The 21,276-nt window shown below is 39.9% G+C and overlaps 1 long non-coding RNA gene across 1 annotated transcript in view; it reads right to left on the bottom strand.

The window, feature by feature from the left end:
* Window positions 1-3,460: 3,460 nt before the first annotated feature.
* The window catches only part of LOC118496767, a 30,219-nt gene continuing 12,403 nt past the window's right edge, over window positions 3,461-21,276 (bottom strand). Inside the window, exon 3 of the long non-coding RNA XR_004899319.1 lies at window positions 3,461-3,573. This is a non-coding gene — a long non-coding RNA (uncharacterized LOC118496767). The remainder of the gene's footprint in view (window positions 3,574-21,276) is intronic.

Here is a 21,276-nt window from a genome sequence, read left to right as displayed (position 1 = left end):
CAAAATTTTCACTGTTTGCAGATGACATGATACTATACATAGAAAATCCTATAGACTCCACCAAAAAACTGCTTGACCTAATAAATGAATTCGGCAAAACAGTGGGATACAAAGTCAATATCCAGAAATCAAAGGCATTTTTGTACACCAACAATGAAACAGCAGAAGCAGAGATCAAGGAAAAAATCCCATTTGAAATAGCAAAAAGAAAAATAAAATATCTAGGAATAAACCTAACCAAAGAGGTAAAAGACCTGTATTTCGTACTACATAACACTCAGGAAAGATGTCAAGGAAGACACAAACAAATGGAAACATACACCGTGTTCATGGATTGGAAGAATTAATATCATCAAAATGTCCATACTACCCAAAGCAATTTACACATTCAATGCAATTCCTATTAAAGTACCAATGGCATATTTCACAGACATAGAACAAACACTTCAAAAATTTATATGGAATCATAAACGACCCTGGATAGGTGCTGCAATTTCGAGAAAGAAGAGTAAAGTAGGAGGGATCACAATCCCTGACATTAAACTATACTACAAGGCCACTGTAATCAAAACAGCCTGGTACTGGCATAAAAACAGGCACACAGACCAATGGAACAGAACAGAGAGCCCAGAAATAAACCCAAGTCGCTATGGTCAATTAATATTTGACAAAGGAGGCAGCAACATAAAATGGAGTAAAAATAGCCTCTCCAACAAATGGTGTTGCGAGAACTGGACAGCCACATGCAAAAAAATGAAACTTGAGCACCAACTTACACCATATACAAAAATAGATTCAAGGTGGATAAAAGACTTAAATATAAAACGTGACACCATTAAAGTCCTAGAGGAGAACATATTTAGGAAAATCTCAGATATTTCACGAAGAAACTTTTTTACTGACTTGTCCCCTAGAGCAAGGGACATAAAGGAAAGAATAAACAAATGGGACCTCGTCAAAATTAAAAGCTTCTGCACAGCTAAAGAAAACAGTATCAAAAACTAAAAGAGAGCCAAATGTATGGGAAAACATATTTGCCAATGATACCTCAGACAAGGGTTTAATCTCCAAAATATATAAAGAACTTACACGACTGCACTCTAAGAACACAAGAAATCCAATTAAAAAGTGGGCAAAGGACTTGAACAGACACTTCTCCGAGGAGGACATACAGGTGATCCAGAGACACATGAAAAGATGCTCAATATCGCTAGCTATCAGAGAGATGCAAATTAAAACCACAATGAGATGCCACTTCCCACCAGTCAGAATGGCCATCATAAACAAAGCAACAAACAACAAGTGTTGGAGAGGCTGTGGAGAAAAGGGAACACTAGTGCACTGTTGGTGGGACTGCAGACTGGTACAACCACTATGGAAAGCAGTATGGAACTTCTTCAGAAAACCAGAAATGGATCTTCCTTTTGACCCTGCAATTCCACTGCTGGGACTCTATCTAGGAACACTAAAACACCAATCCAAAAGAACCTGTGCATCCCAATGTTCATAGCTGCACAATTTACAATAGCTAGATGCTGGAAGCAACCAAGATGCCCATCAGTAAATGAATGGATCAAAAAACCATGGTACATTTACACAATGGAATTCTATGAAGCAGAAAGAAGGAAGTAGCTCCTATCCTTTGCAACAACTTGGATCAAGCTGGAAAACATGCTAAGGGAAACAAGCCAGGCAGTGAAAGACAAATACCATATGATCTCACCTTTAACAGGAATCTAAACAACAAAACAAAGAAGCAAGCAAAATATAACCAGACACTGAAACAGAGGACAGGCTGACAGTGACCACAGGGGAGAGTAGAGGGAATTTCAGGGGACCTTGGTAAGGGTTCACGGGAACAAACTTAAAGGACACATGGTCAAAAACTAGGGGGAGGGTGGTAATGGGAGGGAAGTGTGGAAGTGTGGGGGGGGGGCTGGACTGGGAGTAAAAAGGAAAAAACTGTATTTGAAGAATGATTAAAATAAAATTAAAAAAATCAAGGCAATAAAAAAAAGAATGGGAAGTTGGGGGAAGAGAGAATTTTCTTTTTTTCTTTCTCCTGGACTGAGGGGTCAGGGAATGAATTTTCCTCGGATCCTGTTTTCTCTGTCATAGGTCAACATGACCCTCACTTGGCACTCATGCTTTTCTTTCTTTCATTTTTTAAAAATTATTTTATTATTGTTCAATTACAGTTATCTGCATTTACCCCTGCCACCCCAGTCAAACCCACCTCCCTCCCTTGCTTCCACCCCCGTTGGTTTTGTCCTTGTGTCCAAGGGTTCCTGAAAAACCTTCCCCCCTTCAACCTTATTATTCCCTCTGACCTCCATTCTGGTTACTGTCAGATTGTTCTTTATTTCAATGTCTTTGGTTATATTTTGCTTGCTTTTTTTCTTTTGTTGATTATGTTTCAGTTAAAGGTAAGATCATATGGTATTTATTCCTCACTGCCTGGCTTATTTCACCTAGCATAATGGTCTCCAGTTCCATCCATTTGTCGCAAAGGGCATGAGCACCTTCTTCCTCTCTTCTCTGTAGAATTCCATTATGTAAATGTACCATAGCTTTTGGATCCCCTCATTTGCTGATGGGCACTTAGGTTGCTTCCAGCACTTGGCTATTATAAATTGTGCTTCTATGAACATTAGGGTGCATGGGATCTTTTGAATTGGTGTTTCAGGGTTCTTAAGATATAATCCAAGCAGTGGAATTGATGGGTCAAAAGACAGTTCCATTTTTAATATTTCTGAGGAAATTCCATACTGTTTTCCACAGTGGCTGCACCAATCTGCATTCCCACCAACAGTGCACTAGTGTTCCCTTTTCTCCACATCCTCTCCAACACTTGTTTGTTGTTTTGTTTATGATGGCCTTTCTCACTGGTGTGAAGTGGTATCTCACTGTGGTTTGAATTTGTATCTCTGATAGGTAGTGATGCCGAGCACCTTTTTATGTGCCTCTGGGCCCTTTGTATGTCCTCCTTGGAGAAGTGTCTGTTCACATCTTTTGCCCATATTTCAATTGGGTTATTTGTCTTCCTGGAGTGGAGTTGTGTCAGTTCTGTATAAAGTTTGGAGATCGAACCCTTGTCTGAAGTATCATTGGCAAATATGTTTTCCCATATGGTTGGTTCTCTTTTCATTTTAATGCTATTTTCTTTAGCCATGCAGTAGCTTTTTAATTGATGAGGTTCCATTTGTTTATTTTTTCTTTTTTGTCCCTTGCTTTAGGGGACATATTGGCAAAGATACTGCTGCATGGAATATCTGAATATGCTGAGATTTTCCTGCTGATGTTTTCCTCTAGGACTTGTATGGTTTCATGATTTATATTTAAGTTTTTATCCACCTTGAATTTATTTTTGTGTATGGCATAAGTTGGTGATCAAGTGTCATTTTTTTGCATGTAGGTGTTCAGATCTCCCAACATTTGTCCATTTTTTATGAAGAGGTTATTTTTATTCCATTTTATGCTTCTTTCCCCTTTGTCAAATAATTGACCATAGAGACTTGGGTTTATTTCTGGGTTCTCTGTTCTGTTCTATTGGTGTATGTGTCTGTTGTTATGCTGGCACTCATGCTTTTTAGTGGTAATGATGGAGAGATGAAACTTTCAATGTCTTACATAATATCACTTAATCACCAAAGTGACATTGTTAGTTATTTTCCCCATTATTATCCCTATTAACCCCAAGAAAGCCTTAATGACTAGAGAATTCAACAGTCATCATGTTGGTAAGCTGTTGTTGGTTATGGATATCCTTGTGGCCCAGGTTTCACCAGACCCTCACCAGGGTATTTAGGCATTGGCAATTGACAGAGTAACTTATATCCTATGGGGAAGATCCTGAGGATGCCCACCAAGTCCAGCAGACTTGAGTTACTTTAGAGGAATCCTACCTTACCTTCTCCAGGATTGATTGGTTAATTGATTAATTGATTGATTCATTCATTGGTTCACTAAATCTTTATTAATGCCATGAGTTATTCTGGGTGCTGGGGATATAATGATGATCAAAATCAGAACTGGCCCATGATACTATATAGCTGATTATCAAATGAGGGTGTGAACAAAAGGATACCCAGGACTACACAAATCAAACAAATGACACATGTAAACAAATTGATCAACAATATGCGCAAACAAATTTCATGCGGGAAGTGTTCTCTGGGGCTAATACAGAAGAGCTTGGGCTAGATTGGGGATTAGTAGGATGGTGGTAGCTGTGGAGAGGCACTGTGAAATTCTTCCTTTAAGAAAAAAATAAGCCAGTCAGTGAAATGCAAATACCATATGATCTCACTTATAAGAGAAATCTGTGGATGATACCGGTCTGCTGTATCCATTTCAGCTGTGGATGCTTGTTGAAACATGCTAAAAACATACACAGAGACAACCAGGTCCTGTGGGGGAATTGGGACAGAATGGCCACTCCTCATGTGGGGAGCGACTATGGCCGCCCTCTCTCCTGGAGGGTGCCATGGCCACTTCTCACGTGGGGAGCGCGCCATGTCCATACCCAAGCAGCTGTTTATTGAGAAAACAGACTTAGTTTGTGGATTCACAGTCTGGCAGAAAAGATCAAAAGATGTAAACAACTTACAAAGGTGGGGACAGCACTGCTGCTGAAATTCCAGGCAAGGTTTGGGGTTTTTAACATATTGCTTAAAGGGCTAGTTTTGTTTTCCTGTCTGTGCTTTTAAATTTCAAGATAATGGCATCCTCCAGCAAACAGATCTCACAGGATCTTGCATATTCTATGTCCCAGGCCTGTAATACCTCCCGGGGGGTCCATTGTTTCTGGTCTGGGCTGTTTCGCCCCTGCAGGCAGGAGACAGAGGCAGCCAGGAGACTTGGATTTCTCACATCTAGGAACAAAGACTCAGGCTTTGACAAAGCCAAAGGAGGCAGGGATTGATGTTGATCACCCTTTCATTTCCACAGCCCCGTGAGTCTTGTCCCTGCCATTCCTTCTTGAATGTGTCTGTCTTAGATTCATTCTCTATCTTAGAGAATTGTTACCTGTCATTGACTGCCATTCAAGCCAGGGAAATAAGTTTTGTCTCCTTAGTGGCTCCTGGTCCGGAGGTCTTTCACTCAGCCTCAGTCAAGGGGAGTTACAACTTCCTGAGACCAGGTAGGGTGGCCTGCAACAGAAATCTGATGAACAAAATAAACTATTGAGAAAAATAGAACCAGAGACATGGAAACATGGAACAGACTGACAGCTGCCAGAATGGAGGAAGAGGGGGGAATGGTGAAAAGAAGAAGAAGGGATTAGTCAAAGAACATGTATGAATGACTCATGGACATGAACAATGGTGTGGAGATTGACTATGGGACCAGGGGGTGGACCAGGTGGAGGAGGGCAAAGGGAGAAAATTTGGGACAACTGTAATAGAATAAACAAGAATAAAAAGAAAGAAAAAACCTGCTGTGGGAACATAGTTGACAGACAGCCCCAGCTGTCACACCTTTGGATCTGTCACATTTACTTCAAGACCCCCCCACCCCCCCGGCTGCTCTCAGCCAAAGAGTGAGCATAGTGTGGTTGGGGTTGCTAGAGCCTGACCATTCCTGCCCAATGTGGGAGTCCTCATTGGGAAGCCTCTGCTAGGGGACTTCCCGTCAATGGCTAAAACTTCCTCAGAATGATGCTGCAGTTGGAAGCTCTTTCTAACCCATCTTTCCTTCTCTTTCTTTGTTCACAGGTGGTAGGTCTACTTTGTGATCCAAGATGCTCATTAACCACTCCTGCTCTCTCTGTCTCTATCCTTCAGAGGGAGGTCCTCTATATAATTTTTGCACTTATAATCCTGTTTGCAGGTCAGTGTCTCAGAGGACTCAGTCTGACACAGGACTGACTCATCCTGAGAAGGAGTGATGAAGTGATGGTCGTGAGGGAGAAGAGATTTTCTGATAGAAAGGCTATCCTGTGAAAAATTTCTATGATTCAAGAGACCATGGGGGAGTTAGAAGAAGAATTGATGAAAGGTTAGTGTGACTGGAGGGCTCAGAATGGATTGGGTGGGTGGTGGGGGCTGGGCAAAAGGACAAGAGTCAGAGAATGTGGGGCCTCATGGACTCTAATAAGAATGGCAAATTAAAACCATGGTGAGATACCATTTCACACCAGTCACAACGTCCATCAAACAAAATCCACAAACAACAAAGTACAGGAGAGGTTGTGGAGAAAAGGGAACCCTAGTGTTTTCTTGGTGAGAATGCAGACTGGTGCAGCCACTGTGGTAAAGAGTATGAAATTTTACTCAGAAAACTAAAAATGGAACTGCCTTTTGACTCAGCAATACCACTGCTGAGATTATTCCCTAAGAACCCTGAAACACTATTTCAAAAGAACCTATACACCCCAATGTTCATACTGGCACAATTTACAATAGCCCAGTGTTGGAAGCAACCTAAGTGGCTATCAGTAAATGAGTGGATCCAAAAGCTATGGTACATTTACACAGTGGAATTCAAAACAGCAGAAAGAAAGGAGCTCCTACTCTTTGTGACAGCATGGGTGGAACTGTAGAGTATTATGCTAAGTGAAATAAACCAGGTGGTGAGGGACAAATACCATATGATCTCATCTTTAACTAGAACCTAATCAACAAAAGAAAAAAAAAACAAGCAAAAATATAACCAGAGACATTGAGATTAAGAATAAACAGACAGAAACCAGAGGGGAGGTGGGAGGGGATAATAGGGGGAAAGGAGGGAAGAGTTTTCAGGAACAGGTATAAAGGATACATGGACAAAACCAAAGTGGGTAGGATCAAGAGTGGGAAGTGAGGATGGGTAGGTTGGGGGAGTAGTGTGGGGAAAATGGAGACAACTGTATTTGAACAACAATTTTAAAAAGTGGAAAAAAAAGGAATGGGCTACTATTGGATCATTTTAAGCAGTGAGATGTTGCAATCAGATTTGTAGTATGAAACAATCATTTTGATTAGGCCTTAACCATGGTTGCAGAGAGAGGTGATGGAGGCTTGGATGGGGTGGGGTGAAAATGGAGGAGGAAGAAAGTGGATGGATCCAGAAGTGATACAGGATGCAAAGGCACCATTCTGACCATACTTCAGTGAACAGTGCTCACATCTAGAGGTGTGAGAGAAAGGGTTCTTAATTAAATCATTTTAGGCGGCTTGGAAGATAAACTTCTATTCCATGGACAAACACCTCCCAAAGCTATTATTAGCCCCTGCAAGATTTTCTGCCTCATGTAACTGGAATTTCATAGCTACATGAAATATTGCCAGATGTTGTTTAAATTCATCTATTCTCATGGCCTGACTCAGGAAGGAGATGGAAAATGCCTCCAGGTGTCTGTGCAGCAAGGTGAAGGTGATTCAGTCATTTATTCTTTCTCTTTTTTCCCAAAGCATTTCCAGTTCTTTAACAGTATCTAAGTCATTTGTTTAAATCCTATCTGTAGGCATCAAAAGTAATATGTATCTCTACTAGGTAATAGCAGCTTAAAAGTGAGAACTTTACAGAAATTAAAGTCAATCTGTCAGGGCCTATGAGATCAGTAGCTTCCACGTATCAGGATTTAGTAAGTTCTGAAACCTCTGCTCGAATCCTGACAGCTTATATATGTGCACTGAACAAACAGCCACCTTCCATGTTGAGGCCCTCATTGCTATCTCATTTAATCCTCAAGTCAACCGCTTTCAGAAAAGAACTATTATCCCCATTTAATAGGTGAGGAAACCAAGGCTTAGAAAGATTAGGTAAACTTTCCCCAGTCATACAGCTAGAAAAACAACATAGGCAATATTGAACCCAGATCAATTTGTTTCCAAAATCTTTATTACCTCATTTTATTTTATAGGAGACTAGAGGCTTCCAGTTGGACAATGTATAGAATTTCCAGAAAATAAATAATATGTCTAACAAAACTGGACTTGACTTATCTTTATAGTAATATTTCCAATTATAGATAATATATTCAATAGGTGACATATTTACAAATCAACAAAAATACATCATTGGGACAATTACTGAATGGTTTCTCATAAATTATGAAATGTATTTTTGTCAGCTTAAGGAGATATAATTCATACACAATAAAATTCATGGATTTTTGCTGTACAGTTTGATTAGTTTAGCAAATGAATATGATCATGTACTGATTCTCACAATGAGGATATAGAACATTTCCATCACCCCAAAGCACTTCCATACTGCTTTATAGTCAACCCTTTCCTGCATCTCTGGTTCCTGGTAACCACTGATCTCCTTGCTGTCATTATTGTTTTGCCTTTTCTAACATTTCATGTGTATGTAATCATATAGTATTTAGGCCTTTTGGTGGGTATGTTTCTGGCTTTTTCTTAGCATAAAGTTTCCTTTGCATGTATCATGACTTGCTTACATTTTTTTATTGTTGTTCAAGTACAGTTGTCTCCATTTCACCCCCACTTCTCCCCTCTACCTGCCCATCCACACCTTCCACCCTCGATCCTACTCCCCTTTAGCTTTGTCTATGTGTCCTTTATACATGTTCCTTAATGAACCTTCCCCTTCTTTCTCATGTTATCCCCCTACCCTCTCCCCTCTGGTTATTGTCAGATTGTTCTTTATTTCAATGTCTCTGGTTATATTTTGCTTGTTTGTTTATTTTGTTGATTAGGTTTGAGTTAAAGGTGAGATCATATGGTATTTGTTCCTCATCACCTGGCTTATTTCACTTAGCATAATGCTCTCTAGTTCCATCTATGCCATTGCAAAGGGTAGGAGCTCCTTCTTCCTTTCTGCTGCATAGTATTCCATTGTGTAAATGTACCATAGTTTTTGGATCCACTCATTCACTGATGGGCACTTAGGTTCCTTCCAACACTTGGCTATTGCAAATTGTGCTGCTATGAACATCCATTGTATGAGTGAATTACAGTTCATCCTCTTTCCTATTAATGGCATTTGGGTTGTTTCTGGGTTTTGGCCTTTACATTTAAAACTGTTATAAACATTGATATGCACATTTTGTAAAAACGTAATAAGTATACAGGAGTAGAATTGGTGCATCATAAGAAAAGTGTATGTTTATCTCTATAAGAAACTGCCAAAATATTTGCCACAGTGGTTGTCCCATTGTTTTCCCTTCAGCAATGGATGAGAGTTCCAGTTGGTCCCAGGATGATCAGCATTTAGTATTATCAGTCTTTTTAATTTTAGCCACTCTAGTGGGTGTATAGTGGTAATAAAATGCATTTGAAAATACTCATATTTCTCAGACATTCTTCATATCTCCTTGAACATTCTGCATTAGGCATTTTGCATGTCTCCTTTAGCTTTGTTAAAGATGGACACAGAGTAACAGAGTAAACTTTGTGAAAGGGTAGAAATAAAAGTATCTAATAGGTCAACTTGAGATTGCCCAAATCTGCATACTTTCTTCCTTTGAGAGAAATGGAAGATACCAGGTCTTCTCAATGGTTCAGGAGCACAGACTTGTGTCCCAACTCTGTGTCAATAGATAAGTGATTTCCCTTGGCCTAATTTTTATGTTCTGTACAATGGTGATAACAGCTGTGCCTAAACAGGATTAAATTCACAGTTCCTGAATGGTAACAAGCTTATTATATATGTTGTCATATTCTTTGTATATAACACAAACACCATTTGAATTCAAAATGGTACAAAACTTATATGATGAAACTAACCTAGTTTGTTTTGACATTTATGATTGCAAAATACTCAAGAATTTTACCCAAGTGAGACTTTTTCATTTTTCTGTCCACACCTTCTCAGGCTTGGTAGTGTCCCAATGCCAGGTTGGCCTACCAGGTAATTTCTACCTCATGTGGGTGTTGAAATGATTAAGTGAGATAATGAATTAAAGTATTTAGCACAGAGCATGGCCAATGATAAGCTCTCAGTAGACATTAGTTTTATGCTTGGAGATAGAAAAACCATCCATATGAAAGTAGAGGTGTCGTTTAGGGAGGGTGTTACAGGGTGCAGCCAAGAGAGGGGACCCCAAATGGGCATTTGAAATGGGGTCCAGAACTCAAGGTGTCCAGGAAGTTTTAAGATGTCTTCACCCCTTCCCCCACAGGTGTGAATTGGGGGAAGGGACACATGGAGCAAGAACATGTTGGGTTGTTTTGTACAGCAACAGCTTTGCAGCTAATCCATGGCATGGTTATTTAACATACCTATAGCCTTTGGCTGGTCGCTTAGATATGCTAAATAGCTGTGGCCATTGTGGCCATGCTCTGGGCCAGGGGGATGGAAAGGGACTCCTTCCCCCCAAGATGTGACTGGGGGACAGGTCCCCTTAGTTACAGCGTCTGCATGGGAGCTCAGAGAAGATTGGCTCCATGACATGGGGCCACACATGCCCAGACCCATGATGGCAGCCAGAAAAGCTGGAAAGAATGAGAGATTGAGGGCAGGTGTGGCCAAGTGTGGGAGGAGTCAGAAATGGGGCTGCGGAGGAAGATTGGCGTGGGGATTTAAACCCAGACACGGCAGCTATTGAGGGGAGAACCATGTGGTTTTGGCTGAGTGGGGACTCCCGTGGTCCTGGGGGAGAGAGGACCACACACCTTTGCCAGGGTGGGGACCCCTGCAGCATTAGTAGGGGGAACCACCACCCGGTTTTAGCAGAGATCCCAGCAACACAGCTGAGGGTGCGGAGAACTGGGGAAGGTCTCCCAGCCAAGATGGATTATTGGGAGGAACCAGGGGCTGCCTGAGCCAAGGACTTCTATTTCTTTTCCTGAGACATGGTACCCCAGACTGGGCAAAGGGGGAAGGAAGGACTGTGAGTGTTTGTGGGTGTTTTAAGGGACTTTGGGATTTTGATGAAACCATCAGGTCACTACTTTAAGTTTGTATAGCATTAAATAAACATTTCCTTTCCTTTTCATGAATCTCTGGCATTGAGAGACATCTTTCCTATAGGTGACAGACATAATGAATCTGGGGGTTCCTTTTGGGTAATAGTATATTGCCTAGGCCCCACCTTGTTGTTCTGTAACAAGGGGACCACACAGTTAGACAAGAAAGAAGTGCATAGAGAAAAAAGAAAAGAATCCCACCTGAACCTTGTACTCCACTCCTAATCCTACTGCCCAGCCAAGGAGTAAGCACAGTTACAATTTGGAGTATATTTTAGAGATTTGGTGTATATATGGCTAATATGTATTTGAATGCACAAATAGGCACAGAATGCCTTAGGATGTATTGAATTCTTGTGTTTAATCATCAGATAATCCTGCAGCTTCCTTCTCCTCCCCCCTTTTTCTTTTAACTTGACATGTCTTGAAGAATCTTTCCCATGGGAATGTAGGCTTCATCTCTTTCTGTTGGCTGCTGCATACTGTAGCATGGTATAGACATGTTGTGTTTAGGCAACTGTACAGTAAACATGACAAACTTTCTACCTCAAGATGTTCTGCTAGGTTTAAATTGTGGCTTCACCACTTACTAGATGCATCACCTTGGACACATTGCTTAGTTTCTCTGTGCCCTAGTTTTCTCATTTGTGCCTGGTTCTTTTACCCGTAAAAAAGTATGAGCTTCTTGAAGTCATCCACTTCAATAAGTCACAAGAATGTCTTTATATTGCAAATGCCATCTCCAGGCCTTGACATGCAATGGGACACAGTTTAAGTTACATTAAAATCTACTTCTTTTCTTTTCTTTTTTTTTTATTGAGCATGTTCTCTTTTCTTTTTTGTTTTTTTTTATTTCAATCATTGTTCAAGTACAGTTTTCTCCCCCCTACTCCCGTTCCAGCCCTTCCACCCACCTTCCCCTCTTCCCCCCATTACCCCCCACCCTTAGTTTTTGTCCATGTGTCCTCCAATTTGTTCCTGTAATCCCTACCCCTTCCCCCCTGAAATTCCCTCTTCTCTCCCCTCTGGCCACTGTCAGACTATCCCCTATTTCAGTGTCTTTGGTTATATTTGCTAGTTTTTTGTTTGTTTTGTTTTGTTGGTTTAGATTCCTGTAAAGGTGATATCATGTGGTAGTTTGTCGTTTCACTGCCTGGCTTGTTTCACTTAGCATAATGCTTTCCAGCTCCATCCATGCTGTTTGCAAAGGGTATGAACTCCTTCTTTCTTTCTGCTGTATAGAATTCCATTGTGTAAATGTACATGAGTTTTTTTGATCCATTCATTTCCTGATGGGCATCTAGGTTGCTTCCAGCACCTAGCTATTGTAAATTGTGCTGCTATGAACATCGGGGTGCAAAGGTTCTTTTGTATTGGTGTTTTAGTGTTCTTAGGATAGAGTCCCAGCAATGGAATTGCTGGGTCAAAAGGCAGATCATTTTTAGTTTTCTGAGGAAGTTCCAAACTGCTTTCCATAATGGTTGTACCAGTCTGCAGTCCCACCAACAGTGCACTAGGGGACCCCGTTTCTCCACAACCTCTCCAACACTTGTTGTTGTTGCTTTGTTTATGATGGCCATTCTGACTGGTGTGAAGTGGTATCTCATTGTGGTTTTAATCTGCATCTCTCTGATGGCTAGCGATATTGAACATCGCTTCATGTGTCTTTTGGATTTTCTGTATGTCCTCCTTGGAGAAGTGTCTGTTCAAGTCCTTTGCCCATTTTTAATTGGGTTACTTGTCTTCTTAGAATGGAGTCGCGTAAGTTCTTTATATATTTGGAGATTAAACCCTTGTCTGAGGTATCATTAGCAAATATGTTTTCCCATACAGTTGGTCTCTTTTTTATTTGATACTGTTTCCTTAGCTGTGCAAAAGCTTTTAATTTTGATGAGGTCCCATTTGTTTATTCTTTCCTTTATGTCCCTTGCTCTAGGAGACAAGTCAGCAAAAAAGTTCTGCGTGAAATATCTGAGATTTTCCATACCTACGTTCTCTTCTAGGACTTTAATGGTGTCACACTTATATTTAAAACATATACCGTGTTCATGGATTGGAAGAATTAATATCATTAAAATGTCCATACTACCAAAAAGCAATCTACACATTCCATGCATAATACCGAGTAAAGTACCAATGGCATATTTCACAGACATAGAACACACACTTCAACAATTTATATGGAACCATAAACGACCCCGAATAGCTTGCTGCAATTTTGAGAAAGAAGAGTAAAGTAGGAGGAATCACAATACCTGACATTAACTATACTACAAGGCCACTGTAATCAAAACGCCTGGTACTGGCATAAAAACAGGCACATGGACCAATGGAACAGAACAGAGAGCCCGAAAGAAACCCAAGCCTCTACGGTCAATTAATATTCGACAAAAGAAGCAGCAACATAAAATGGAATAAAAATAGCCTCTTCAACAAATGGTGTTGGACAACTGGACAGCTACGTGCAAAAAAATGAAACTGGAGCACCAACTTACACTTATACAAAAATAGATTCAAGGTGGATAAAAAAAATCTACTTCTTTCTACAATTCTTTTTAGTTTGTAAAAATAAATGTTCATGTAATAATTGGAAGCTAGGTAATTTATTTTTTAATTTTATTTGTATTTTTACATTACTTTTAGTCCCTTATACATCCTCCCCCCAGCAATCACCACACTTGTCCATGTCCATGAGTCCTTTTTTCCTTTTTTGCTCAATCCCTCCACCTCCCAGCCTAAAATTTTCATTTCACTAGAAAAATAATTCTAAGTAGATATAGTTGAAACCTATGCTCTAAAGAGTCCTAGGCTTAAGAAATTATATTGTATTTGGTTCCTAGAAATTTCCCTTTATGACCTATCAAGCTATAGACATAAATATCAGTTGATTCCAATGATTATTATTTCACCTTGGCATGTCTTTTATCAGAAATTATATGGAAACTTTTAATTATTGGGTTTTATTGCAATCCTCAATTCACCCTGAGTAGTCTATTATTAAGTGTTCTAGAGGTTCTTATTGTGCCTTATCAGAGAATTGTATCTTGGTGCAATTCATCGTAATCATTCTTCAACAGAAAAAATCTTTCATATTACCTTTTCCCCATTAATATGATGACTCTGAATATGTCATTATCCACAAAAAACTTATAAAATTATTATCATTAGGCAATTTTTCATATAATCTGATTTAATAAACTGTTTCTTTTATTATTTTAGAGGGAAACCAGTAATGCATCTGTCTTTTTTCATCCATCATGATAACAGTACTGAGAATCTAGTGAGGACATCTTTCTGAGCTCAGATGGGACTTCATGTGCACATAGGCAAGCACCAGGACCCTCTCTAACAAGTCCAGTTGCCAGCCATATGGCATCTTAATTGGTAATGCTGAGTTACAAAATAGCTGGACTGTTTTTTCTTACAGAATTGAGTTTTAAAAAGGTAAATGAAGTGATTATATTAACATGAAGAAAAAACCAAGGTGGATCTCTAGGAATATGTGCTTCAGTACGTGAAATGATAATCCTAAGAGATGTTCCTTGCTACCCAGCAGGTAATGGGTCCACCTCCCCCATCACCTTGCTTACCTGTTCTTAGAGAATGCAAGTTTTTCTTTTCTTATTACTTCTTTAGGTGAGTGGGACATAGAGAATTTCTAAGAAGGACACGATATTGAATATTAACAACAACTTCTGGCCACAGAGGTCTGGCTGTATACTAGGCTATGCTATCACACTTTACCTGGTTTAGCTCATCTAATCTTCCCACCTATTATGAAGTAGGTACCACTTTATCATCATTTTGTAGTTGAGGGAGTGGGGAAAGCACAGAGAAGTTAAGTGACTTGCCCAAGACCACATAGCTAATGGGTGTCTGGCACCACAGTGCCCATTCTTCACCAGTATACTGAACTATGTCCTGTGTCTGACTCTCAGTTAGTGTGTTACAGTATGCACAGTATCAAGGTCATTGGAAATGGGGTTAGAGTGGGATCTATTAGGAGAATACGTATATTGATGTAGATGTTGGACTGGGTAAGTTTTGATGCCTATCTTATCTCTAAATTTGCTATGATTCTAAGGATTAAAAATAGTTTATGGAACTTTAGGTCTTTTCAAGATCCACTTTTTAAAGAACACAATTTAACATTTCATCTCATGCAGAGGAATCTCAGAAGATCTAGAGTGTTTTCTTGATTGTGGTGTATTACATTTCATTTATTGTTGAGCATGTATACGACGAGAGGAAAAATGGACTTTCAGCAGGGTTGTTACATTTTCCTTTTAGACCAAGTGAAGGACAACTAGGATGCCACAGCTCATGGATTTACACATACTATGGAATTAGAACTTAGCCCAAGTTACCAAGATTCTGATATTAAGTATCTTTCCCTTTCAACATATTATTTGCTTAAGTCGCTATATGATGCATTAAATTACTACAGGGCAATTACAACATAATAAGTTGAAGAAAATTATAAAATCTTGTGCAATATAGTGCTATCATATATTACCAATAGACAGAAAAACTAAACACCAGAAAAAGTCTATGACAAGTGACCACTTGTGGGATCCTTTTCTGACAGCTGCAGATAGACCTTTGGAGGTCATCTGCATCTAGTCCTTATAATTTTATGTTAGAATAGAAAGAGTGCTAGGATATCCAGAAAATGCACACATGCATATTTTAAACCTTAGTTAGGAAGTACTACTCATTATTGGCTATTAAGGCAGGAAGAACTTAGAGATCCTCTAATTTTACCTCTTCCTTTCCATTTTTAATTTGTTCATAGGAATATAAATTTTGTATATTCTGAATAGTTTTGTGTGTGTGTGGTTAGTCTTTCTCCATGTATGGTGATTGTATGTTGCTTAAGTTGTCTTTCATCACATCTCCATTTAAATTCTTAGATTGATGCTGTCTTGAAGGGTAGGAGCTCCTTCTTTCTTTCTGTAGCATAGTATTTCCATTCTGTAAATGTAGCATCATTTTTTGATCCACTCATTTACTGGTGAGCATTTAGGTTGCTTCTAACACTTAGCTATTGTAAATTATACCTCTATGAACATTGGGGTGCATAGATAATTTTGAACGGATTTTTCAACATTCTTAGGAATAATCTCTGCAATGGTATTGCTGTGTTAAAAGGCAGTTCCATTTTAGTTTTCTGAAGAAATTCCATACTGTTTTCCTCAGTGGCGACACCAATCTGCATTCTCATCAACAGTGCATGAGGGTTCCCTTTTCTCCACAACGTCTCCAGTACTTGTTGTTTGTTGATTTGTTTGTGATGCCATGCTGGCTGGTGTAAAGTGGTATCTCACTATGGATTTTATTTACTTCTCTCTGATGTCTAGTGATGCTGAACATCCGTTTATATGTCTCTGGGCCCTCTGTATGTCCATCTTGGAGAAGTGTCTGTTCATATCCTTTGCCCATTTTTTAAAAGGTATTTATTTATTTATTTATTTATAGACAGAAGAGAAGGAGAGGGAAAAAAACAGGGAGAGAAACATCAATGTGTGGTTGACTCTCATGTGCCCCCCAACTGGGGACCTGGCTTGCAACCCAGGCATGTGTCCTGACTGGGAATCGAAACAGCAACCCTTTGGTTCACAAGCCGGTGCTCAATCCACTGTGCCACACCAGCCAGGGTATCTTTGCTCATTTTTTAATTGGGTGTTTGTCTTCCTGGAGTGGAGTCATGTGAGTTCATTATATATTTTGGAGGTCAAACCCTTGTCTGAAATATCATTGGCAAGTACATTTTCCCATATGGTCAGTTCCCTTCTCATTTTACTGCTGTTTTCTTCAGTTGTGCAGAAGCTTTTTTTATGAGATCCCATTTATTTTTACCTTTATGTCCCTTGCTCTAGGGGGCATATTAGTGAAATTATTGCTGCATTGAATAGCTGAGATTTTCCTGCCTGTTTTCTTCTAGGACTTTTACGGTGCTGTGACTTATATTTAAATCTTTTATGGGAGATGGGAAGATGACGGCGTGGTAGGAGCGAGTGGATTCCCCTTTCCCCTACACACAGGAGAGAAACTGGCTGATCTGCAGAGGAACAGAGCAAGGGGCCAGCAATATCTGAACTTTTATGAAAATAGGACATAAAAAATTATAGCAGACATTGAAAAACCAGACAATAAGGGGACTGCTTCAGGATAATAAGGACCCAGAAATCAGTACAGGGACCAGGAAGGTTGCAGCTCCCAAACCCAGTGCTCCTGGGTCTGCCTAAGAGCACCTATGAAGGAGCAAAGTAAACCACTCCCTCCCCAGCCAAACAAGGATTGAGCAGCACCAGGAGAGGCCTTGTTGCTTGATGGCACAGAGAGGGAGTGAGGACTGAGAGACAATCACACAGGGGCTGCGAGCACCCATGCATAGATAGCCCTGGGAAGAGTGAGTGCCCCAGCCTGTGTGACCAAGAGCTGCCTGGCTGTGTGCCCACACCCCCAACCCAGTGAAAGTGTGGTTTTGTGGAAGACCCAGACCCCACACCCCTGAACAAGGAAAGGGCACAGGCATTCTCGGGATACTGGAGCCCGCAGTGGTGAACTCAGGGAAGTGTGTACCCTCACAGGATTCCTGGATCTCACACAGTGAACCTGGAAGATGTGGGCACTTCGCGGGTTCTTGGAGCTCACGGCAGGGAAACTGGAGAAAGTGTGTGTGCCCTTGCGATCCCCTGAGCTTACACCATGAACCCAGATAAGATGTGGGCACTCTGCGGGACCCCAGAGCCCAGGAGACTGCAGTGGTGAGCCCCAGAGAGTGTGCTTGGGAGCATCCAGACCCACACCCAGAGCCATGCAGAGAGGCATCAGACCTGCTCTGGGCAGAGTGCGAAGCTAGCCCTGGAGACAGTACTCCAGAGACTGAGTTCTGACTAGGAAGAGTGAAAAGGATTCTAATTGCCCCTCAGCCTGCTGAAGCCAGCAAGACCAGAAAAACTGGTTTGGCCAGTTAGAAACCAACAAGGGTTTTGTTGTTGTTGTTGTTGTTGTTTGATTGTTTTATTTTATCTTGTTTTTTAAGTAACTATTTATTTTTTAATTCTTACTACTTTTATATCTCTCAATTCCTTATGTTTCTCTTCCTTTCATCCTAGTGTTATTCCTTCCATACCAAATTTATCTCTCCTGCATTCCATCTTCTGCTTTCTTTCCTTTTTTTTGAACCTGCAAGTTACTGCAAATTTGTATGATCTTTTTCTTACTTTTCTGACATTTTTTATTTTAATAGTATTTTAGTATTCCTTTTCTTTTTGTATAGTCAGTCTTCTTTGCTTGGCTGGTTACACTGTATCATTTGATAGGATTCCCCTGATATCTCTTTCATAGTGTGTTGGTAATTTACTGTCCTTCACCACACCTCTGTTCCATTAGCACACTACTCAAGGTTCTCTACTCCCTAGTCTTGTTATCTAAATCTCATAGATTCTGCCATATGATTGTTGCTCTAATATTTCTGTAACTAAGACCTATTTCATACAATTGTAAATACTACACAACACCCCCTCCAAGATCTCAGCCCACTTTGGGATTCCCCAAACTCTATTATTGTAGTGGTTAACTCTATCCTCTCCAACACTACAACTATTTACTATTCTTTACTCTCACCCTACCTCAGAATCTGACCTCCCACAGCCTCACTGCTTTTGAGATCCAACTCACAATCCTTTCCTCCCCAACAAGAGCCTTATCTTCTTCCCATCCTTTCTAAAACGTGGCTAGTGGGATGGAAGATAATGGCTAACACTATACATAGCCACCAAAGGATCTCTTTCTTCTTCTCTACTGGATGCTACTGTAAATATCACAGAATACTCTCTTGCTATGTTAAACCATTTTGCCTTACCCCTCAAACTGACCACAAAAAAGAGTAGGGGGAAGCTTTGAACACCAAGATACCCGAAAAAGACTGCACCACTGAATCTCACAGGTATTCTGTGACAGAAGATCACACCATAACCCAGGGAACCAGAACAAATCAATTTAAGAAACAGAGCCTAACAAGAAGAGTTTCACGAACAATGAGAAGACAAAGAAACAAACCCCCAATGAAGGGAAAGGAGGAAGCCTCAAAAAGAATGCTAAATGAAATAGAGGTAACTCAGCAATCAGATATTGTGTTCAAACAATGATTATCAGGACTCAATGAGCTCACAATGAGCTACCATAAATTTCAGGGAAGTTACAATGAATTCAATGCAAACAATATCAACATGAAAAAGGAAATAGAAACTATCAATTAAGGGCCAAGAGGAAATGAAGAATACAGTTTCTGAACTGAAGAACACAGTAGAAGGAATCAAAAGCAGAATGGATGAAGCAGAAGATCGGATCAGCAAGCTAAAGGATAAAGTAGATAAAAACACCTAGAAAGACAAGGAAAGAAAAAGAGGCTCAGAAAAAATGAAGAGGGATTAAGAGAAATGCAAGACAATATGAAACGTAATAATATCCATATAATAGGGATACCAGAAGGGGAAGAAGAAGAACAAGAGATCAAAAACCTAGTCAAAAAAGTAATGATGGAAAACTTCCCTAATTTGATGAGAGAAAACGTCATACAAATTCAGGAAACACAGAGAGTTCCAATCAAGTGGAACCCAAAGCGGCCCACCTCAAGACACATCATAATTAAACTGGCAAAATTTCAAGAGAAAAGAGAGTCTTAAAGCAAGGGAGAAAAAGGAAGTAACATACAAGGGAGCCCCATAAGGCTAACAGCTGACTTCTCAATGGAAACACTCCAAGTCAGAAGAGAATGGCAAGAAATATTCCAAATGAGAACCAGAGGTCTGCAACCAAGGCTACTTTAACCCAGCAAGGTTCTCAATCAAGATAGAAAGCCAAATAAGATGCTTTCCAGACAAAAGAAGTCTAAAAGAATACACCACCACTAAACCAGCTCTGCAAAAGATGCTAAAGGAACTGCTTTAAAGGAAAAGAAGGAAAAGAGAGAGAGAGACACGAGAGAGAGAGAGAGAGAGAGAGAGAGAGAGAGAGAGAGAGAGAGAGGTACATAAATGGCAATGAATAAGTACCTATCAATAATAACCTTAAACGTAAATGGATTAAATGCTCCAGTCAAATGACTTAGAATAGCTGAATGGATAAGAAAACATGACTCACACATATGCTGTCTACAAGAGACCTACCTCAGGATAAAAGATCTGCACAGGCTGAAAGTGAAGGGCTGGAAACAAATATTCCAAGCAAACAGACAGGAAACAAACAACAAAACAACATCTGGGGTAGCAATACCCATATCAGATAAAATAGACTAAAAAAAAAAGGGCCATATTTCCAGTCAGGGTACATTCAGGGTTAAAGGCCATGACCCCCAACAAACTGCACATTGGTGTTTTTCTCTCTCTCTCTTTCTCCCTCCATTCTCTGAAATAAATAAATAAAATCTTTTTAAAAAAAGGGCCATAAAGAAGGCCCAGAAGGTCACTGAATAATGCTCAAGGAAGAATCCACCAAAAAAATGAACATTGTAACTATATGCACCCAACATAGGAGCACCCAAATACATAAAGAAAATCTTAGGGGACTTCAAGAAAGATTTGACAGCAACAAACAATTACATTGGGGGATTTTGACACCCCACTGTCAAAATGGACAGATCTCCCAAAGAAAATATCAACAAAGATATTGAGGCATTGAACAGTGCCCTAAATAAAATGGACTTAACTGGTATATACAGGGCCCTCCATCCCAAAGAAGCTAAATACACATTCTTTTCAAATGCACATGGGTCATTTTCAAAGATCAATCACATGATAGGACACAAAACAGGCCTCAACAATTTCAAGAAAATTAAAATCATACCAAGCATTTTGTCAGATCACAAGGGACATAAACTAGACATGAACCACAAGGGAAAAAAACCCAAACACTCAAAATCATGGAGATTAAATAGCATGCTATTAAACAATGAAAAGTCAAGGATGAAATTAGGGAACAAATCAAAACATATCTGGAAACAAATGAAAATGAATTCACAATAGTCCAAAACTTATGAGACACAGCTAAGGCATCCTGAGAGGGATGTTCATAGTGATAGAGGCCCACCTGAAAATGTTAGAAACATTTCAAACAAACAACCTAACCCTACGGTCCACAAGAACTCCAGGAACAACAACAAAGACAGCCCAGCAAGTAGAAGGTAGGAAATAACCAAGATCAGAGCAGAATTAAATGACATAGAGACTAAAAGCACAATTCTCAGGATCAATGAATCCAAGAGCTGGTTCTTTGAAAAGGTAAACAAAATTCACAGGCATTGAAGCAAACTCATGAAAAAAAAAACAAAAATGAGAGAAGACCCAAATAAATGCAATGAGAAATGAGAGCGGAGAGATTACAACTGATACCATAGAAATTCAAAGCATTG

This window comes from Phyllostomus discolor, chromosome 9 (assembly GCF_004126475.2).
Source record: "Phyllostomus discolor isolate MPI-MPIP mPhyDis1 chromosome 9, mPhyDis1.pri.v3, whole genome shotgun sequence".
NCBI classification, from domain to species: domain Eukaryota; kingdom Metazoa; phylum Chordata; class Mammalia; order Chiroptera; family Phyllostomidae; genus Phyllostomus; species Phyllostomus discolor.
Note: the sequence above shows the minus strand (reverse complement) of the source record. Positions and strands in the feature narration are given on the sequence as shown.